Genomic DNA, 20,736 nt, shown 5'->3' on the forward strand with positions numbered 1-20,736 from the left:
CTGCTGTGTGTAGTAAACTTCATAACAAATCTCTTCATTTTAAAATAAAGGCCTTGAAAAAACACATAGATGCAGAAAATTCAACGCAACTAATTCCAGGAGGTCTTGCTTCTTTGAAATACAGAGTTTCTGCCATGAAGTAATGGATTACTAACTAACACATCTAATGTTCTTTTAAGAAAACCAGGCCAACAACAAAGACAATATGCGGTAAAGGGTGACCCTTCAAAAAGAGCATTTGACCATCGCACTGCTGTTAAGTGGTACCAGATAAGACAGATCATTTTCATGAGATGCTCTTTCTGCTCTACTTATGAAGCCACTGCTTTGTCTTTGGTGTCATATTTTTTCCTGTTTTTCAGATCTTAAAATCAGACCAAGATTTCTCTTCCTAACTTCACACAACGTAGTGCCATATGGAAGAAACTAGTTTGGGTTAGATTTCACCAGCCTGGGTATCCCACTGAGGTCCCATTTCAGTTAGTGCTAAAAGTATAAGCTCCAACTTCTTGCGCAGGTGCTTAGCCACCCTCAAGAAGTCCTGGGTTCCTTCTGACAGTCCCCACTATGTTGTCTCAAGACGACCTGACTTCCGAGCTGCTGCGTTTCCAGGCACACAGGTCCACCCTGCGCAGTCCTAATGAGTGCTCTCCATTGCGCATGCCCAGCTTCTGCTTACAGCCATGTCAGATTCTCCCAGGATCCCATGTCTTGATCTGAAGAACTGACCCCTTAGCAAAGTAAGTCCAGGGACCCTTGAAAAACGTTGTCCTGCACAGTGTCTCATCAATCCTCTCAGAAAGTCAGCACCTTCAGCTTCAGGACCTGGTCAGCAGTCAGCAGCTACTGCAACAAAACAGAAATTTCATCAAGGGGGGGATAAAGAGTTTCCCCTAAGTCTGCAGAGAAGAAATAAAACATTTTCCTCAAGGGACTCACATGCAGAAAAAATACGATTCTTCTTACTGAATGGAAAAATGTTAGATTATCATGAATGAGTAGCACTTTAGTCATTTAGAGCCGTCATCTCAAATGACGTTCCTACTGGCAATTCTGTACAATTGCAGAGTTAAACGATTCCCTGTAGGGAGGTTTCCCAGATCAAAGGAACAGACTACTCCAAGTCCTAATTTGCAACATAGAACACAAAATTCCTTTTGTTTGAAGTTACTGATTACATTCTTAATCTTCTACCATCCTCATTAATATATTAAAAATAAAAACAGGCTGATCATGGTGGCTCACGCCTGTAATCCCAGAGCGATGGGTGGCTGACTCAGGGAGATTACTTGAAGCAGGACTTCAAGACCAGCCTGGGCAACATAGCAGGACACCATATTTACAAAAAAAAAAAAAAAAATTAAAAGTAGGGCATGGTGGTGTGTAGTTCCAGCTACACAGGAAGCTGAGGTGTGAGAATCACCTGAGCCCAGGAAGTCAAGGCTGCTAGGAGCTATGATTGTGCCACTGCACTCCAGCCTGCAGAATAAGACTTCAGGTAACAGAATAAGACCCCATCTAAAAGAAAAAAAAAAAGGACAAATTTTAAGAAGGACCCAGGCTTAATTACAAAGCTCTTTATCTCACCCCTTCATCAATTCCCAACTGATCAGCTGTGAAATAAAGTTCAATTCTGAAACACAGGCTGCAAAACTCACCACATCTTGCTTCAAGGATGCGGCTTACATTTAACCTAGCTTTTTTTTCCAGAGAATCTTTGAGATTACTATGAAAATAATACGTATCTAAAAGAAACTGCTAAATAAGCAACTTAATATCTATACACATGATCTCTAAGACATTTTTACTGTACCCCAAGTAGTTTAGAATTTAAACTTTAGCTCCTTAAATATAATTCAAATGAAATTATTAAATACTCTAATAAATTATGAAGTATTTATCTTAAAGATCATGATCTTTATATGAACATTATAGTACAAAATGTTATGTGTTCAGTACTAAAAATGTAAGACATTAAGGAATATTGAAGAGAATACATCACTAATTACACAAAATACAATTACTATTCACACTTTGATATACTTTCGAACTTCTTCACAAACTCTTTTGTATAGGTAAAATCTTATAGATTTACAATTCCACAATCCACTTTTCTCACCTCATGTAGATGGTAAGAATCTAATTATGATTCAAATGCTTCTCAAATTCTTTTTTTTAATGGCTCCATAATATCCCATCAATGAATATAACATAGTTTACCATATTGATAAATGTTTAGATATTTTTGTTTTGAGCTATTATAGGAAATGTTATAATGTGTAGCTTATACTGCATAAATCTTTATCAGTATCTCAAATTATTCCCTTAGAACATATCCTGTGAAGCAAAACTTTGATGCACCAAAAAATATTTGATATAAATATATTGCAAAACTTCTCTTTAATAAACATTAATAATTTATATAACCATAGAAATATATAAGTATTCATTTCACTTATCAACTTTGAATACTATTTTTTTATACTTTAAGTTCTGGAGTACATGTGTAGATTGTGCAGGATTGTTATATAGGTATACATATGCCATGGTGGTTTGCCGCATACATCCCTTTGTCACCCACATTAGGTATTTCTCCTAATGTTTTCCCTCCCCAATCTCCCCACGCCCTCTTCTCCCTCCTCTAGCCCTCCACTCCCCAACAGACCCCAGTGTGTGATTTTTCCCCCACCATGTCCATGTGTTCTCATTGTTCAACACCCACTTATGCGTGAGAACATGTGGTGTTTAGTTTTCTGGTCTTGTGTCAGTTTGCTGTGAATGATGGTTTCCAGATTTATCCATGTCCCTGCAAAAGATGTGAACTCATCCTTTTTTATGGCTGCGTAGTATTCCATGGTGTATATGTGCCACATTTTCCTTATTCAGTCTATCATTGATGGGCATTTGGGTTGGTTCCAAGCCTTTGATATTGTAAACAATGCTGGAATGAACATAAGTGTGCATGTGTCTTTATAATGGAATGATTTATAATCCTCTGGGTATATACCCAGTAGTGGGATTGCTGGGTCAGATGGTATTTCTATTTCTAGATCCTTGAGGAATTGCCACACTGTCTTCTACAGTGATTAAACTAATTTACACTCCCACCAACAGTGTAAAAGTGTCCCTGTTTCTCCACATCCTCTCCAGCATCTGTTGTCTCCAGATTTTTTAATGATCGCCATTCTAACTGGCATGAGATGGTATCTCAACGTGGTTTTGATTTGTATTTCTCTAATGACCAGTGATGATGAGCTTTTTTTCATATGTTTGTTGGCAACATAAATGTCTTCTTTTGAAGTGTCTGTTCATACCCTTCACTCACTTTTTCATGAGGCTGTTTGTTTTTCTCTTCTACATTTGTTTTAGTTCTTTGTAGATTCTGGATATTAGCCCTTTGTCAGATGAGTAGATTGCAAAATTTTTCTCCCATTCTGTTGGTTATCAGTTCGTTCTAATAATTGTTTTGTTTTGTTTTGTTTTGTTTTGTTTTTTGGCTGTGCAAAAGCTCTTTAGTTTAATTAGATCCCATTTGGCAATCTTGGCTTTTGTTGCCATTGCTTTTGGTGTTTTAGTCATGAAGTCCTTGCCTATGCCTCTGTCCTGAATGGTTTTGCTTAGGTTTTCTTCTAGGGTTTTTATGGCGTTAGGTCTTATGTTTAAGTCTTTAATCCATCTGGAGTTAATTTTAGTGTAAGGTGTCAGGAAGTGGTCCAGTTTCTACTTTCTGCACATGGCTAGCCAGTTTTCCCAACACCATTTATTAAACAGGGAATCCTTTCCCCATTACTTGTTTTTTATCAGGTTTGTCAAAGATCAGATGGTAGTTGATGTGTGGCGTTACTTCTGAGGCCTCTGTTCAGTTCCATTGGTCTATATCTCTGTTTTAGTACCAGTACTATGCTATTTTGATTACTGTAGCCTTGTAATATAGTTTGAAGTCAGGCAGCATGATGCCACCAGCTTTGCTGTTTTTGCTTAGGGTTGTCTTGACTAAGTGGGCTCTTTTTTGGTTCCATATGAAGTTTTTTTTTTTTTTTTTTTCTTTTTTTTGAGACGGAGTTTCACTCATGTTACCCAGGCTGGAGTGCAATGGTGCAATCTCGGCTCACCGCAACCTCCACCTCCTGGGTTCAGGCAATTCTCCTGCCTCAGCCTCCTGAGTAGCTGGGATTACAGGCATGCACCACCATGCCCAGCTAATTTTTTTGTATTTTTAGTAGAGACGGGGTTTCACCATGTTGACCAGGATGGTCTCGATCTCTTGACCTCGTGATCCACCCACCTCGGCCTCCCAAAGTGCTGGGATTACAGGCTTGAGCCACCGCACCCGGCCTCATATGAAGTTTAAGGTAGTTTTCTCCAGCTCTGTAAAGAAGGTCAATGGTAGCTTGATGCGGACAGCATTGAATCTATAAATTACTTTGGGCAGTATAGCCATTTTCACGATATTGATTCTTCCTAAACATGAGCATGGAGTGTTTTTCCATCTGTTTGTATCCTTTCTTATTTCCTTGAGCAGTGGTTTGTAGTTTTCCTTGAAGAGGTCCTTTATATCCTTTGCTAGTTGTATCCCTAGGTATTTTATTCTGTTTGTATCAGTTGTGAATGTGAGTTCACTCATGATTTGGCTCTCTGTTTGTACGTTATTGCTGTACAGGAATGCTTGTGATTTTTGCACATTAATTTTGTATCCTAAGACTTTGCTGAAGTTGCTTATCATCTTAAGGAGATTTTGAACTGAGATGATGGAGTCTTCTAAATATACAATCATATCATCTGCAAATAGAGATAATTTGACTTTCTCTTTTCCTAATTGAATACCCTTTATTTCTTTTTCTTACCTAATTGCTTTGGCTAGAACTTCCAATACTATATTGAATAGGAGTGGCGAGAGATGGAACCCTTGCCTAATGCCTGTTTTCAAAGGGAATGCTTCCGGTTTTTGCCCATTCAGTATCATATTGGCTGTGGGTTTGTCGTAAATAGATTTTATTATTTTGAGATACGTCCCATCAGAACCAAGTTTATTGAGAGCTTTAGTATAAAGGGCTGTTGACTTTTGTCAAAGGCCTTCTCTGCATCTATTGGGATAATCATGTGGTTTTTATCCTTTGGTTCTGCTTATGTGATAGATTATGTTTATAGATTTATGTATGTTGCACCAGCCTTGCATCCCTGGGATGAAGTCTACTTGATCATGATGGTTATGCTTTGTGATGTGCTGTTGCATTTGGTTTGCCAGTATTTTACTGAAGATTTTTGCATCTATGTTCATCATGGATATTGGCCCAAAATGTTCTTTTGAGTCGTACCTCTGCCAGGTTTGGTATCAGGATGATGCTGGTCTCATAAAATGAGTTAAGGAGGATTCTCTCTTCTTGTATTGTTTGGAATAGTTTCAGAAGAAAGGTACCAGCTCCTCTTTGTACATCTGGTAGAATTCAGCTGTGAACACATCTAGACCTGGACTCTTTTTGGTTGGTAGGCTATTAATTGCTACCTCAACTTCAGAAGTCTTAAAAGAAGTCTTAAAGAAGTCTTAAAACTCAATAATAAAAGAGACAACTCAAATTTTTTAAAAATATTCAGATATTTCACCAAGGAGGTATATAAATGGCCAGTAAGCACTTGAAAATTCTTAATTGTATTAGTCATCAAGAAAATGAAAATAGAAATCAGAAGACACCTTTTCACACCTACTAGAATAGCTAAAATTAAAAAGGCTAAGGACAGCCCACTTTCCCACTTGGGGGAGGATGTGAAGAAATGCAACCTCTCCTTTACAGCTGGTAGAATTATAAATGATGCAGTCACTTGGGAATTCTATCAGTTTCCTAAAATGCTAGATATATACTAACTGTATGACTGAAAATTTCTTTTTTTTTTTTTTTTTTTTTGAGATGGAGTTTCGCTCTTGTTGCCCAGGCTGGAGTGCAGTGGCGCGATCTCGGCTCACTACAACCTCTGCCTCCTGGGTTCAGGCAATTCTCCTGCCTCAGCCTCCTGAGTAGCTGGGATTACAGGCACGCGCCACCATGCCCAGCTAATTTTTTATACTTTTAGTAGAGACAGGGTTTCACCATGTTGACCAGGATGGTCTCGATCTCTTGACCTCGTGATCCACCCGCCTTGGCCTCCCAAAGTGCTGGGATTACAGGCGTAAGCCACTGCGCCCAGCTGACTGAAAATTTCTAATCCTAAGTATTGACCCAAAGAAATGAAAGCATAAGCAATAAAGAGTCTGATTCTATTTTTGTTGTTCAATACTGACAATGTTAAAGCCCAGCCCCTTCCCCTTTTGCCCATATCTGTGTAAGAGAATGATAAAGCATGGGCATCCCTTCCTTTGGCACTAGAGAGAGGTTTAAACCATGAAGGCTCAGCTCATGGGAACACCCACCTTAACTCTACCTAATAACTACAATAAAACCAAAGTCCCCAGACTGTGCAATATAGGGAGACGCCACCTCTACAAAATAAAAATGAAAAAATTAGCCAAGCATGGTGGTGGACATGTCTGCAGTTCCAGCTATTTGGGAGGATGAGGTGGAAGGATTGCTTGATCCTTCCACAGAGAGGTTAAGGCTGCAGTGAGCTGAGACTGCACCACTGCACTCCAGCCTATATGACACAATAAGTCTCTCTTTCTCTCTCTTTCTCTCCACCCCTCCTCTTCTCCCTCTTCCTCCCTCCCTCCCTCTGCCTCTCCCTCTTTCTCTCCCTCTCCCTGTCTCTCATACACGCAACACACACACAACACACACACACACACACACACAGACAGACACACACACACCACTAGACCCTCCTTTGTTCAAGCTATTCTGGACCAGCTTGGTTGCTTGCCTCTCTCTCACAAGAAAGTCCCATTGTGTGAGAAATAAAGGTTTTTATGCCTTCTTGATATATGTGGCGTCATCACTCCAAATACTAAAACCAATTATCTACATAGAGTTGATCAAGCCCTCCACCGGACAACCACACACACAAAAAAATCCATAAAAATACATGTATACGAATAGTCATAACAACTTTATTTATTAAAGTCCCAAACTGGAAATATCCTAAATGCCATCAATGGGTAAACAGATAAATGAATAATGGTATACTTACATAATAGATTACAACTCTGTATAAAACAAAACAAAATAAAAAAATTATTAATACCCCTAAAGTAGCTGGATCTTAAAAACATGATGGAAAGAGAAGTCATGCACAAGAGTACATATTGCATGAGTCCTCTATTTATATGAAACTCTTAAACTGACCAAACTAATCAATCCTGGCAAAAATAACATCAGTGGTTTCCTGGGGTTGAGGAAGATAGTGGTGCGATTGATTGCAATGGGGAGCAAAGAAACTTTCTTGGAAGGTGGAAATGTTTTATATTCTGGTTGCATCAAAAGTCTTTCATCTTAAAATGAGTGAAACTGATTTGTATATAATTACACCTCAAATAAGTTGATTTAAAAAATGATTTTCAGATTTATCTTGTGAGCCCCTAGCTATATCCCAAAAAGATGGAAGGAAACATTCCTTTCACATGAAAATATACAGCATACAGAGAGCAGCAGAATCACATGGCTACCCCCATACATGGGATGCTTAATGGGAGTTGGAGTATTCGAGGGGGACATGGCAAGTAGGAGCACTTAAATATTAGAAATAAGGTGAGTTTATTTAACTCAATACATAGCATAACCATCCTTTAATGAGAATGGCAAAATGAAACTCTAGTGGTGGCTAATTGATTGTGGGAGGCCCAGGACTGGAAAAAAGATAGTCATCTCTGTAAGTACTACTCAATCTTATATAACAGTAACAGCTGAAACCTTTAAGTCTAGTAGAGTTCTCAGTTGAGTTCATAAGCTAGAGAATCACAGCTTTTCTTCCAATTCCTTCTTGAATAATAGGGAGGACCAGTAACTTTGAGAAATATTCCTGCAATGGTATCTCCAGTGTCAGGGAATTTTGCTTTCCTCAATTTGGAACTTTACATTAACAATAGGGAAGAGACATTCTTGGAAATGTGGAACATTATAGAACAACTGAAAAAGAGAAATCTTCTCCGTGGGCACACTTTTAAACTCTGGCTTTTAAATCTACCACAACAGTCTAGATTGAGTTTTGACATTCCATATTTGGCTGCCTTCCAGGGTTTTCCACCAATGTAAGTTACATATATGACTATTTATTTTTACTTAGAAGATCAAACCTCTATACTAATTCCTATGGCATGGATAGAAGTCCCCAGGACAGAGCAGAAAGTTAATGGAAGTCAAGTAATAAACTTTTGACCAAAATCCATCTCATAGTAGGCCCAGTAGAATACAAATCTATTTTGAGATTATTTTTCCAGTTTCCAAGTGGAAAAGTTATTACAGATAGCAAATCTGGAATATATATCCCTAACAACAAACACAATCCCCATATTAGCTTTCTAACTCAATGATAAGGCCTATCATGACAGAAATAGCTAGCATAAATCTTTTTAAATATCCTATTTTTTTTCAAATTCTAAATCCAAATCAATACCACATCCCACATGGTTGAATTTTATTTATTAATGTCATCACTAAAGACTTGTAGACTGCAGAACTGGTGAGTCCTATCGTTTGCCCAATGAATCTTTTTGTTTGGCATATGTGGAAATAGACAAATCTTAGAGAATAGCAGTGAATTATAAATTTCATAAGGTTGTGATTTCAATTGCAACTGCTCTTCAAGATGTGATCTCTTTATTCGAGCAAAATCAATTCAGTCTCTGGCACCTGCATATGCAACTTATTGCCATACTGAATGTTTTTCTTGTAGCCTAGTAAGTAGAAAATACAAATCAGCAAATTCCACTCAATAAATACAGTAGCACATGTATTCACAAAATTCAATATCCTTTCATGATAAACACACTCAATAAACTAAGAATAGAAGGAAACTTTCCCAATCTAACAAAATAAATCTATAAAAAACACACAGCTAAAGTCACAAATAATGATGAAAAACTGAAAGCCTTCTATTAAAGATTAAAGACAAAACAAGGATGTTTGCCCCTGCCTCTTCTATTCAACATTGCCTTTCATGGCCTAGCTGGCACAATTAGCAAGGAAATGAAATTAAAAGTACCCAGTTTGTAAAGCAAGATGTATCTCTATTTTCAGGTGACACAAATATAGAATATTCTAAAGCATCCACGAAAAACTATCAGAGCTAGTAAACTTCTGCAGCAAAGTTGCAGGATATAACATTAATATATAAAATTGTTGTCTGATATTAACATAGCTACTCCAGCTTTCTTTGTGTATTTGAATCAAATCGTATCTCTCACAGACAGCATAAAATTAGATCATGTTTCTTAAATTCATTCAGCCAGTTTCTGTCTTTTAAGAGAGTTAATATTCTTTCTTTAGTATACTCACTGATAAGGTAAATTTGACTTCTTCCTTTTTGTTTCCTGCATGTCTTATGTCTTTATCTTTTTCTATTGCTGCATTACTGCCTTCTTTTGTGTTAATAGATATTTTTAGTGTATCATTTTAATTCTATTGTCAATTTTACTATATATTTTTGTTATTTTATTAGAGATTGTACTGGGAATTAAAATTAATATCTTAATTTATAACAACCTAGTTAGTTCAGATCAACACTAATTTTATCTCAGTAGTATACAAAGATCTGTTCTATATGGCTCTACTCACTCCCTATCTTTTGGGTTTTATTGTCATAAAAATTACAGCATGATACACTGTATGCCCATTGACACAGATTTATAATTACTGATTTATGTACTGATCTGTTAATCAGAAATTAAAAAAAGATCATTACAAGCAGAAAATGCACTTTATACTTATACTCTTTTGTATATACTTATGTATTACCTTTAGAGCACTCTTAATTTCTAAATGCCAATTTGATTTATTGTCTAGAATTCTTTCATTTTGGCCTGAAGGACTTCCTTTAGTATTTATTGTAGGACAGGTTTGCTAGCAATGGATTCTCTTAGTTTTTGTTTATCTCAGATTTCTTTATATCGCCATTGTTTCAGTATACTTTTGCTGAATATAGAAATCACCATTGAAAGCACTCTGAATATGTTATCCTATTGACTTCTGGCTTCAGTGATTTCTGTTGAGAAACTAGCAGTTAATCATATTGAAGATCTCTTATACTTAAGGAATCATTTCTCTCTTGCTGCTTTTGTGATCTTTTGTCTTTGGTTTTCAACAGTTTGATTATGATGTGTTCTAGACGTTAATGTTGTTGAATTTATTATACTTGGAGTTTGTTGAGCTCAGATGTGTCAAAGACTCACAGTCCCAAACATGTAGACAATGCTACACATGTGCATCAATGTCAAGATTTCCAGATATATGTTACAGCTTTACAAAGTTTCTTATAGACAAGCTCAGGAGCATGGATTCATGTAGACTCATGCTTCTCATCAAATTTGGAAGTTTACAGCCATTATTTCTTCAAATACTAATTTTACCCATTTCTATCTCTCCTCTCCTTCTGGAATTCTCATATATGTATGTTGGTACATTTGGTCGTGTTCCACAAGTCTCTGAGATTCTGTTCATTTTTTCTCATTCTTTTTTCCTTCTGATCCTCAGACTGGAAAATCTCAATTGACCTGTCACATTCTCTATTTCTGATTTTAGCCTGCTCAAATCTGCTGCTGATCACCTATACTAAATTTTTAACTTCAGTTATTTTGTTTATCTATAGCATTTCTAGTTTTATCATTTCTGTCTCTCTATTGATATTCTCTTTTTGGTGAGACAGTATTCTTAATTTCCATTCGTTCTTTAGATACCCTTTAGTTCTTTAAGCATATTTAAAATGACATTTAAAGTCTTTGTCTAATAAGTTCAACATCTGGGCTTCCTCATGTAACAGTTTTTATTGCTTTTTCTAGTGTTTATTTACTTCTTATATTTTTTTCAAAAACTGGTCCTTTTTAAGAATGGAAATGCAAAGTCAGGTTCTGCTCCCTCTCCAAGGTTTGTTTTTGTTACTGTTTGTTGTCAATTGCTGTTTCAGTGACTTTTCTGAACTGATTCTATAAAGTCTGTATTTTTTCTCATTTGTGACCCCTGGAGTCTCTGCTCATTTAGCCTAGTGGTCAGCTAATAGTTGTACAGAGAATTCTATAAATGCCTGAATCCAGTAAGTTTTTGCAAAGGAACCAGTAGAAGCTTTGTCAAGATACTCTTTGTGTGTGTTGGGCATTCTTTCAACACTCAGCCAGGCAATTTATAACTCTGCCTTAGCCTTCAATTCTTGCTTGTGTAAAGTCTAGAAGTTATCCAGAGCTGAAACTCAGTTCTTTCTTGAGCATACTCATAGTGCTGAACATGCATGCAGCACTGCACATGTGCATGGTTAAAGCGAACTCAATATGGCCTGAGAAGGACTCTGTACTTCTATATTTAAGTTTTTGTGGATGAACTGCAATCTAACTTAATAGGTAGACAGGATTGGAAACCTAACTTAAGAGTATGCACCTGTAACAATAGTTGAGTTTTGGGCAGTCTCAGCAGCTATACTTCAACAAATCCTACTCTGCTGGGTGTTCAAACTGTGTTCAAATAAGTCAAAGGTGGAGCTGTAACCAGTCTAGTTGTTTATGTACCTCACTTCCAATTTCTGTACATCACTTCCCCTTTTTTGTCTATAAATTTGTTCTGACCATAAGACATCCCTAGAGTCTATCTAAATCTGCTGTGATTCTGGGGGCTGCTTGATTCACCTGCTCAATTAAACTTCTTTAAAATTAATTTGACTGAAGTTTTTTTTTTCTTTTTTAAAAAGCATCAATGTCAAGATTTCCAGATATACGTCAAAGCTTTTCCAAGTTCCTTACAGACATTTTATTCCCCAGAATTTTCTCTTGAGCTCTTTGATTAGCCTATTTGCCCTCCAGCTGTTATCTACCACCTTAGGCAGGCAAAATGTTAAACAATTGCGTCTCATTTTTTGATAAATGCCCCTGGAGAAAAGGTTGTTCACATTAAATGAGCTATGACTTCAAGCTGTTCTTTTTAAGCCTTCTGCAGATCTGGGCAAGGAAATGGGAACAGGGCAAGTTAAAATGTCACATATTTCACAGTTTTTACAGAGATTAGCTTATTTGTCTTAACTAAACTCTGAAGATTTCTGCAAGCCTTTTAAAATCTTCAGATTGCTGAAAAAGTTAATTTTGACTTTTTTTGTGAGTATTTTCATTGTGTTTATGAAGGAGAAGATTTTTGGAGGTCTTTACTTTGCCACTTTCACTGAAATCTTTTTTCATTCCACAATTTGATCCGTACTCTTTTTGCTCATCTGTTTGACCAAACTTTTTGCTCAGATTTGGAATGTTGAGTTTTCCTTGGGGTTTCGTTTAATTATTGAATATTACTTATCAAATTTCATTTATACCTATGCATATATGCAGATTTGTATAAATAGCTGCACAAGGCATGTTATTTACAAAATCCTTTAATAGTCATAGACACACACACAAATGCACCCCCCCACAACAAAATAAAATTCCTACTGAACTCCAGCATTAATTTCTGTCTTTACATGCATGCTAACTGACTTACTTATAATTATGCAGGAGGGAAACAAGTAAGAGCTACAGTGTGACAGATGCAGCAATTTCTGCAAGAATAATGATCCTACCCCCTCAGGTTACCACCCTCAACTTTTATCAGAAACTTTGGCTTTGAACAGTTGAAGAGGAAAGAAACTAGAAATGCCACAAGGCTCTCTTCCTATCACCCTCCTCCCCACTTAAGTAAGAAATAGAAGACAAAGATCTAGGACTTTAAGACACGTAGAATAGCTTCTAATGCAATCTATGCATTTTCAGGTCATCCAACTTTTGAACTTACCAATGTTGATTGCTCAACTTTTAGACTTCACTGAAAACCTGGAAAAGTTTCCTTTGCACAGGTAGAGATTGCATCGCTAATGTTGGGCCAATTTTAGTTATGCTAATTGGTAACAAGAAAAGGTGTTAAACACTGAAATATACAAGTGAAAAAAAGTGCCTATTTGCATCAAACCTACCTGTCACATGTTATTTTTCTTCAAGCAGAATGGTGTTATTCTACAACAAAGAGTGGAAAGCTTCTATGCAGGTTGTATACTTGTAAGATTAGGCATATTTGGAGTTTTCTGGTAACAACTTTATAAGGCTCTTGCATTGGAGCCTATAAAATACACAAGTAAAGATCCTTGGCTCTGAAGGCAACCTGCCAGAATCTCAGTGGTATTCATTTTAAGAATAATAATAACTTTGTGGACTAAACAATACTTATGCAACTGAAAACAACATATTGCCTTTAAAAAATGAAAGGTATACTAGGAAAGGCCAGCTTTAAAGAATGTTCTTGAGTAGTAAGCATAGAAGCAAATTCAACATTCCTTTTCCTAATAGGAAAAAAAAAAAAAGACATTTTTATTTGTCTTTTTTTTAATCCTAAGAAATTCATGAGGGAAATATGTATGTGGTTTCTTCTTCTTTCCTTTGAAGGAAATTTTTCCAGATTTTCAGTGAAGTCTATAAGGTGAATAATCAACATTGGGAAGATCAAAAAGATAACACTCAGAGCATACCTTAAAACAAAACATAAAAGAGAATTATAGCACAGAGAAGGAAGTAAAATATTTAAGGGCTCTTGGGAGGTATGAAAGTCTAATTCTGTTTGCTCTCACCAAGCCTTATCTTCTAATTGAAGTTTTATGCCTTCAATATCTATAGCCTATCATAGGACCCATCTTAAAAACTTGAGAAATCATGCTTTAAAAATATATTTCTCACTTGTGTTGCACCCAATCCCAGATAGTGTTGTGGAAATCAGCACATACCATTTGCTCATTAAACATCTCCTTTCTTCTTCTGTCTGAAAATCTTCATATTGTTTTTCTGTAGAAATAGTTTACATTTAAAACGTAACATGGGGCTGTGAAATGTAGTCATGGAAACCATGACAGTAGGGAAAAAAGAGAGATTTGAAGAGTTTGTGAGTGTTTTTGATTTTTCAAATACAATGGTTCCCTTAAGCAAAGTCAGTTGTGCCATATGGTGAACTGTGTGTGGTAATTTTCTAAGCTTGCAAATAGAATTCTGCAAAATGTGATCAACTGCTAAGTCAATGCAATCCAAGTGAGATCAAATTCTGTTCTTCCTCACTATTCCCAGGGATATACTGTAAACAAATGCTTAGTATTTAATTTTAAGAACTCTGAAACAAAGATTTGTGTGATAGGGTAGAAATTCACCGAAATCATTTAATTTTAAAAAATGGAGGGACACTGGTTTCAGAAGGCCACAGACTTGCACACTCATTTTCTGTGTGAAAGTCTGTATTAGACTGAGATTCAGTTCTTGCCCTTGCTCCATCACCCAAAATCCATAATATTGTCATTATTGTCTTCTTGAGGCAAACATTTTCTGTGTCATAAGTCTTTAAATATAAATCAGCTTTTGCTGCAACGCAATCAATCACAGAATCTCATTTGCATAACGAAAAGCATTTGCTGTATGACTTCCTAGTGCATCTATCTGCAAGCTGGCTGAGGCAGATCCGCTTTAGGCTGCAGGTCTGTGGGTAGAGCCAGCTCTGCTTCGTGCATCTAACACTGGAGGCTTGTTTGGAGTGCCCACAGTTATTCCATCAGGTCTTCCCATGGCCATGACCAAAGTGCAAGAGAATAATCTCAACTGAGCAAATGCATTTCAAGCCTCTGCATACAGTACATTTGTTAATGTAACAATTTGTTTCTGTAACAATAAGTTACAGAGTCAAGCTCAATGTCAAAGGGAAATGGTATATATATCACATTGAAGTAGAGTGGTAAAGTAAATATTTAATTAACAATTTAAAAATTTACTGCAATCTACCCTTTTTGTTCTCAAATATTCTCTCTTTTCATATGCAAAATACACTCACCCTCATTGCATTCATAAAATCACAGCATCAGACTTAAAACACAGAATCTCATGATCTACATCTGGTCTAGATACAGCTCTTTGTGATACCGTGCTTTACGAGCTAAACACAAGTTATGGTGCCCCAACACACCCAATAAACCACTGTGCAACTTGGGTAGGGTGTCCACAATAAATAATCCTAGTGTTAAAGACTGAGGAATGGAAAACACATACAGTTACTAGTTCATAACAATTTTGAAGCTTTGAAAAGCAAATGGCATCAGGTGTCCAAACAATAGAAAACTGAAATCATTGCTTGCTAACTGCTGTTGCCCCAAAGATGGAGCAAAATAAGATATATATCCTGTAGTGTAGCTAGTAGAAACAAGAGCAATACTGAGTGACATGTGGGTACTCCTCATAGGAGGAAATGAGTCTTTCTGCACAAGAATACTCAATGGGAATCTGCATCTATACAATCATGTAAGTTGAGACAAGGTGATTTGCTTTGTCCCCCACTAATATTGAACGCAGAAACAAGAACCATGGCCATGGTTTTTTATAAGACCCAAGCTATGCCCTCTTGGAACGGCCCCCAGCCTATTTTTCTCCAAACATCTTGGGTTGACCCTCTTGAAGTTATTTCCTCTGCCATCATCCTCCTTGACTATATCTAAGGGGCATTTGAAAATAAGCCCTTCTTGGTGGCTCAGCAGATTTAAGTTCAATTTCTGACAATATAAAGTTGGAGAGCAAGAGGTTTCTGTTACATTTCTAATAGTTTTATTTGTCTTGTATTCTAGACTGTTGGCTCCTTTGCCAATATAGGTCTTTCAAAAGCTTGCTTTGTTTTCTATGTATGCACTTAAAGTCTAGTTAAATACAAGTGCCAAGAGCCACACCCAAAACTCTCTCCAAGGCATGCCTCCATCTAGACTTAGTTATGGACTTTTCGGGTATATTAGTCTTATGAGGGGCCTTGCCTTTAATTTTTCTAGAAGCTCTTTCATCCAGCTGAGAGGATCTGTAAGCTACTTTTTAATCATTAATTGTTCATATGTCTTAACAAAGAATGTTAAAGCCATCATTAACTTGTTCTTTGCAATTAGCATCCTTGTTTTCATAAGAAATTACTTTATTTTCCATACCTGAGATTTCTGGACTCTCTATAGTCTCTCTAAATCCTGTTTGCAAATGTACCAGTTTACAAATTGAGGTCATCTTTTTCTGCAGCATTTTATTAATTGTGATTAATAAATATCTGTCCATGATTTTAAAATATCACCTCAAATGCTATAAGTTTATTAGGTAAATTTTTCTGTCTTCCGAGTTACTACAGGCAACAGGTTTTCCAAATATTTTGTCATTTTATAATTTATATCACCACTTTCTCTACCTCCTGTGACAGGTTCATTACTCACTGGTCTCAAAGCCAAAGCCAAGTACTTGGAGTTTTAAAAGGCAGCACCTCATTTCCATTACCAATTTCTACATCATTCAGTTATTGCTACAAGAATATTTCATTAAAAAGTTACCCAGGCCGGGCATGGTGGCTCAAGCCTATAATCCCAGCACTTTGGGAGGCCGAGGCGGGTGGATCACGAGGTCAAGAGATCGAGACCATCCTGGTCAACATGGTGAAACCCCGTCTCTACTAAAAATACAAAAAATTAGCTGGGCATGGTGGCACGTGCCTGTAATCCCAGCTACTCAGGAGGCTGAGGCAGGAGAATTGCCTGAACCCAGGAGGTGGAGGTTGTGGTGAGCCGAGATTGCGCCATTGCACTCCAGCCTGGGTAACATGAGTGAAACTCCGTCTCAAAAAAAAAAAAAAAAAAAAAGCTACCCAAAATTTAGTGGTTTAAGGTCATAAACGTTAATTCCCACATTTACATATCTTCATGCTGTTCAGCTAACTAGGGACCAATTTAGCTGTGGTGGCTCTATGTCAGGCTGTAACGTGATGGGGTTTGACCCCACATGGTAACAGGTATGTGGGAAATGTTCTTCTCCTGGCAGAGGATTGTGTTGGGAGATAAAGCTCCACGGGTCACTCACATTTCTGCACATATTGAGAGCAGAGACACTGACTGTCTCTTTGTTTCAGACCATCCTTTCAAGGATGTATGGCAAACAGCTTTGGAGGATAGACATAAGGTTTTCCTCCAGAATCAAAGACAGACATGCTGACCTTCCATTATAGAATATTCAGGCTCCCTAAGTGCAGAGTTTCTCTCTTATAATGCAACTCACTGTTAGTGCAGTAATCAGGTGGCCCTTTACATATTATCCTGTAGGAACTGGAGCTTGGGGAACCAACACAAGAAAATACTGATATTCTAGCTACTGTTATTGCTGTAAGTAATAAAGTTTTTATTTCTGACATAGGAATCTCATGCCTTCTTCAAGCATCTACAACACTGTGGTAGAGTAATTTGTTTGCTTGCAAATAAAGTATCAGACTCTTAATAAAGTTTTATTATTAAAAGTAAAGGAAATCACAAAGCAAAGCCCAACATTAATGGCATGAGGAAAGTATAATTCTCCCATGGAGGTAGGAGGGTGGGAAAGGTAAGAAGTAAATATTTGCTGAATGACAACCTAATATACCATAATATCTACCAGTGTATCTATCCTTTCTTCTCATTTAGAACACATGGATTTTATTGAAAAACATAATAATCTGTAAGTGTTGAGTATTGGTAGAATTGAGAAACAGAAATTTCAATGGCTCCAACCGCCATTGTGTTAGCCCTTTTCTATTGCTTATAAACACAAATATTTCTCATTCCTATTTTGTACATTTTCTTATTGCATTTCCCCTCTCTGATTAAAGGCTTTTTCTTAGATCTTTAATGCCAGCAAAAAAATGTTAATACAGACAGAATTAATGAAAGCATTAAAAATAAAGTTATAAAAATGGCACTTCAGGGTTGGAGTTGAATTAAAAGAAACCAGTGGGTTCTCTAGCAGTTTTCTGAAACTAAACAAGAGATCTGGTACCTGTCACTTCTCTTAACACATCTACCACCATTTGGACTCAACTAAAGCAGTAGATATTACTAAAGACAGCATGGTGAAGGGTGAGTTTAATTTAGCTTGTAGAGTATACTGTGGTCTTACTTGCTCAATCCATGACTGTTAAATCAACAGCCTTTGTAACAAAGTAAGACTATTTCCTTGCACACATATGACTACAAGGGATTCACAGAACACAAGAAGCAAAATCATCCCTCATGGTAACCTGTTCTACAATTGGTAACGCATAGAGATTTCCTACTTGGCTTTAGGTACATAGGACAAAACGCTGCAAACAAAAGGCAGATTCGATTTTGAAGTTGAAGCTAGGTGACTATTCCCAATCAATAGAAAGGTCATTGAAACTCCAAGACTTTAAGCACTTAATCAAAAATAAGTTATTTTCAAAATTACAATTAAAATCAAGATTTGTAAATAGGTGTTGTATCTTTTATATTGGCACTCTACCTACTGGCCACATTTCCCAAACTGAAATTATTGTTATCTGAGAGCCTCAGGTAAGTTAAAGACAAAAATTAAATGTAATAATTCATAAGTAAATAAGTAAAGATCATACATTTCTACATGTAAGGAAAAAAATAAATCAAGTATTCAGCTTTTGCACGTTTGATTTTTAAAAATTGTATGCACTTATTATTATCTAAATAGTTGCCATACATTACATTTTCACTGAACAAGTATTATATTGAAAGTCTATGACTGTAAGAGAAAATAGCACTATTCTTGGCACTATGGATATCGGTATAGCTAACACTTGCTTACTTATTACTTATTTACCCATGAATTATTACTTACTTATTAATCATTATGTTTAATTTTTCTCTTTAACTTACCTGAAGCTCTCAAATAACAATCACTTCAGTTTGGGGAAAACAAGCAAAGCCAAGTCCTCTGGTTTTGCATTCATATTTACAAGCATAATGGACAGAATTAGAGCAAAGACCGATGAGGTTCTGATGAACAAGGTAGGTTCAGGGAGAGGATGCAAGGGGGATGTTGCCCCAGCAACACAATTTCTACAGTGGGAGAAAGACCACATAGAGGTAAACAAAAACAAAAAAAGAAAGAAAGAAAAAAAAAAGCTAAACTGTGAGGTTCTTCGAATGTCACATTGTCAAGTTTAAACTTTTTCTCACAAGCTGTTTTAAAACAGAAAAATTGCATGATCCATATTTTAGGAAAGCTCTGGGCAAAGAGAGGGATGGCTTGGAGAAAGCCAAACCTAGAGATCAGGGCACTTAGAGGACAATCACTAAGCCCTTGAGAAGAGATGGTGACGAAAGGCCTGAAAGATGGGTTGAAGTGGAAGGGGCTTTACTGAGGTTGACTCGACTGAACTCAGTGACTCATCTTACAATTTTATAAAATTTCTATGATATTATCAAAACTCTTCAATATAATGAAGCCTCAATAATGGTCTTTTTATTTTTTAATGAAATGTGAACATATAGAGAAACATATAATGAAAATCCATTCACCCGCCACCCAATTTAAGCAGTAAAATGCTATAAAAATAAATAAATCTCACTATCTGATCTTCCCAAAACTCAAGTCCTCCCTCTTGCTTAAAAACTACCTTCACCTTAAATTTAGTGTTTATTTATATTCTATTTTTCCCTTCGTCTTATCTTTTCCCTTTTCTGCTGTCATCACTGTCTTTGCTCAATGAAGCAATATTCACTTGCTAAATGACAATTTTAAGTACTTGCTATCTGCATGCATTCTAGAGGAAGTCTATTCCTTCTCTACAAATTTGGCTCTCACACTGTGGTCATAGCAATTCTTTTCTGTGCATGGCATAAAACTACATACATTTTTCCATTTATTCCTCAAACATTTGTTTAAAACTAGTTATATGCCAACTACTCTTCTAAGCAACTGGAACTGTGATCACTTACTGAGTATATACTGAATGAGTGAATAACAGACTCTCCCTGCCTTCAAGAGCATCTAGAATAATGAATAAGAAAGACACAGATAAGCAATATTGAAAGAAAGAATAAGGACTGTAAGAACACGAAAACCATAAATGTATTCCTTTGGCTTATTTCATGGTATTTCAGAATCTTGTCACTTAATCTGATGACTTGTCACCAAAAAATTTTGCCAACTACCACCATTCTTACGTCTCTATAAGGTAGACATATTAAGAAAATGTTCTTACGAGCCAAGATCAGAAGCTCCTAGAAAACATCCCAGTGCTGTCCACACAATGTTTAATTCCCCAGAATTGTAGTGGAGATACAACCCCAGTTTATTGCCAGCCATCAGCTCAGACCCCATCTTACCAAATCCCTAGAAGTCTGTCCACACAAAAGCCACTCCAAGGAGATTTCCTTGTCTTCCTACTTCCAATAGTGAGAACCTACTTTGACTATGGGGTGAGAAGGACTACTCCCTCCTTATAGTTACCCAATAGTAACAATAACCATAGAAACACTAATAATAACGAGCATATTTTGAGCGTTTACCACATAGGTGATATGTATATAAAACTTCACATGTGGTATCTCACGTAAGCCTTACAGACTCTGTATAAAAGATCAAGTCTCTGCCGGGTTCAGTAGCTCACACCTGTAATCCCAGCACTTTGGGAGGCCAAGGCAGGCAGATTGCCTGAGATCAGGAGTTGAAGACCAGCCTGGCCAACTTGGTGAAACCCCGTCTCTACTAAAACTACAAATATTAGCTGGGCATGGTGGCACATGCCTGTAGTCCCAGCTACTTGGAAGGCTGAGGCAGGAGAATCGCTTGAACCCGGGAGGCAGAGG

The sequence above is a fragment of the Sapajus apella genome, unplaced genomic scaffold (assembly GCF_009761245.1).
Source record: "Sapajus apella isolate SASKATOON/1434 unplaced genomic scaffold, GSC_monkey_1.0 scaffold35, whole genome shotgun sequence".
NCBI classification, from domain to species: Eukaryota; Metazoa; Chordata; class Mammalia; order Primates; family Cebidae; genus Sapajus; species Sapajus apella.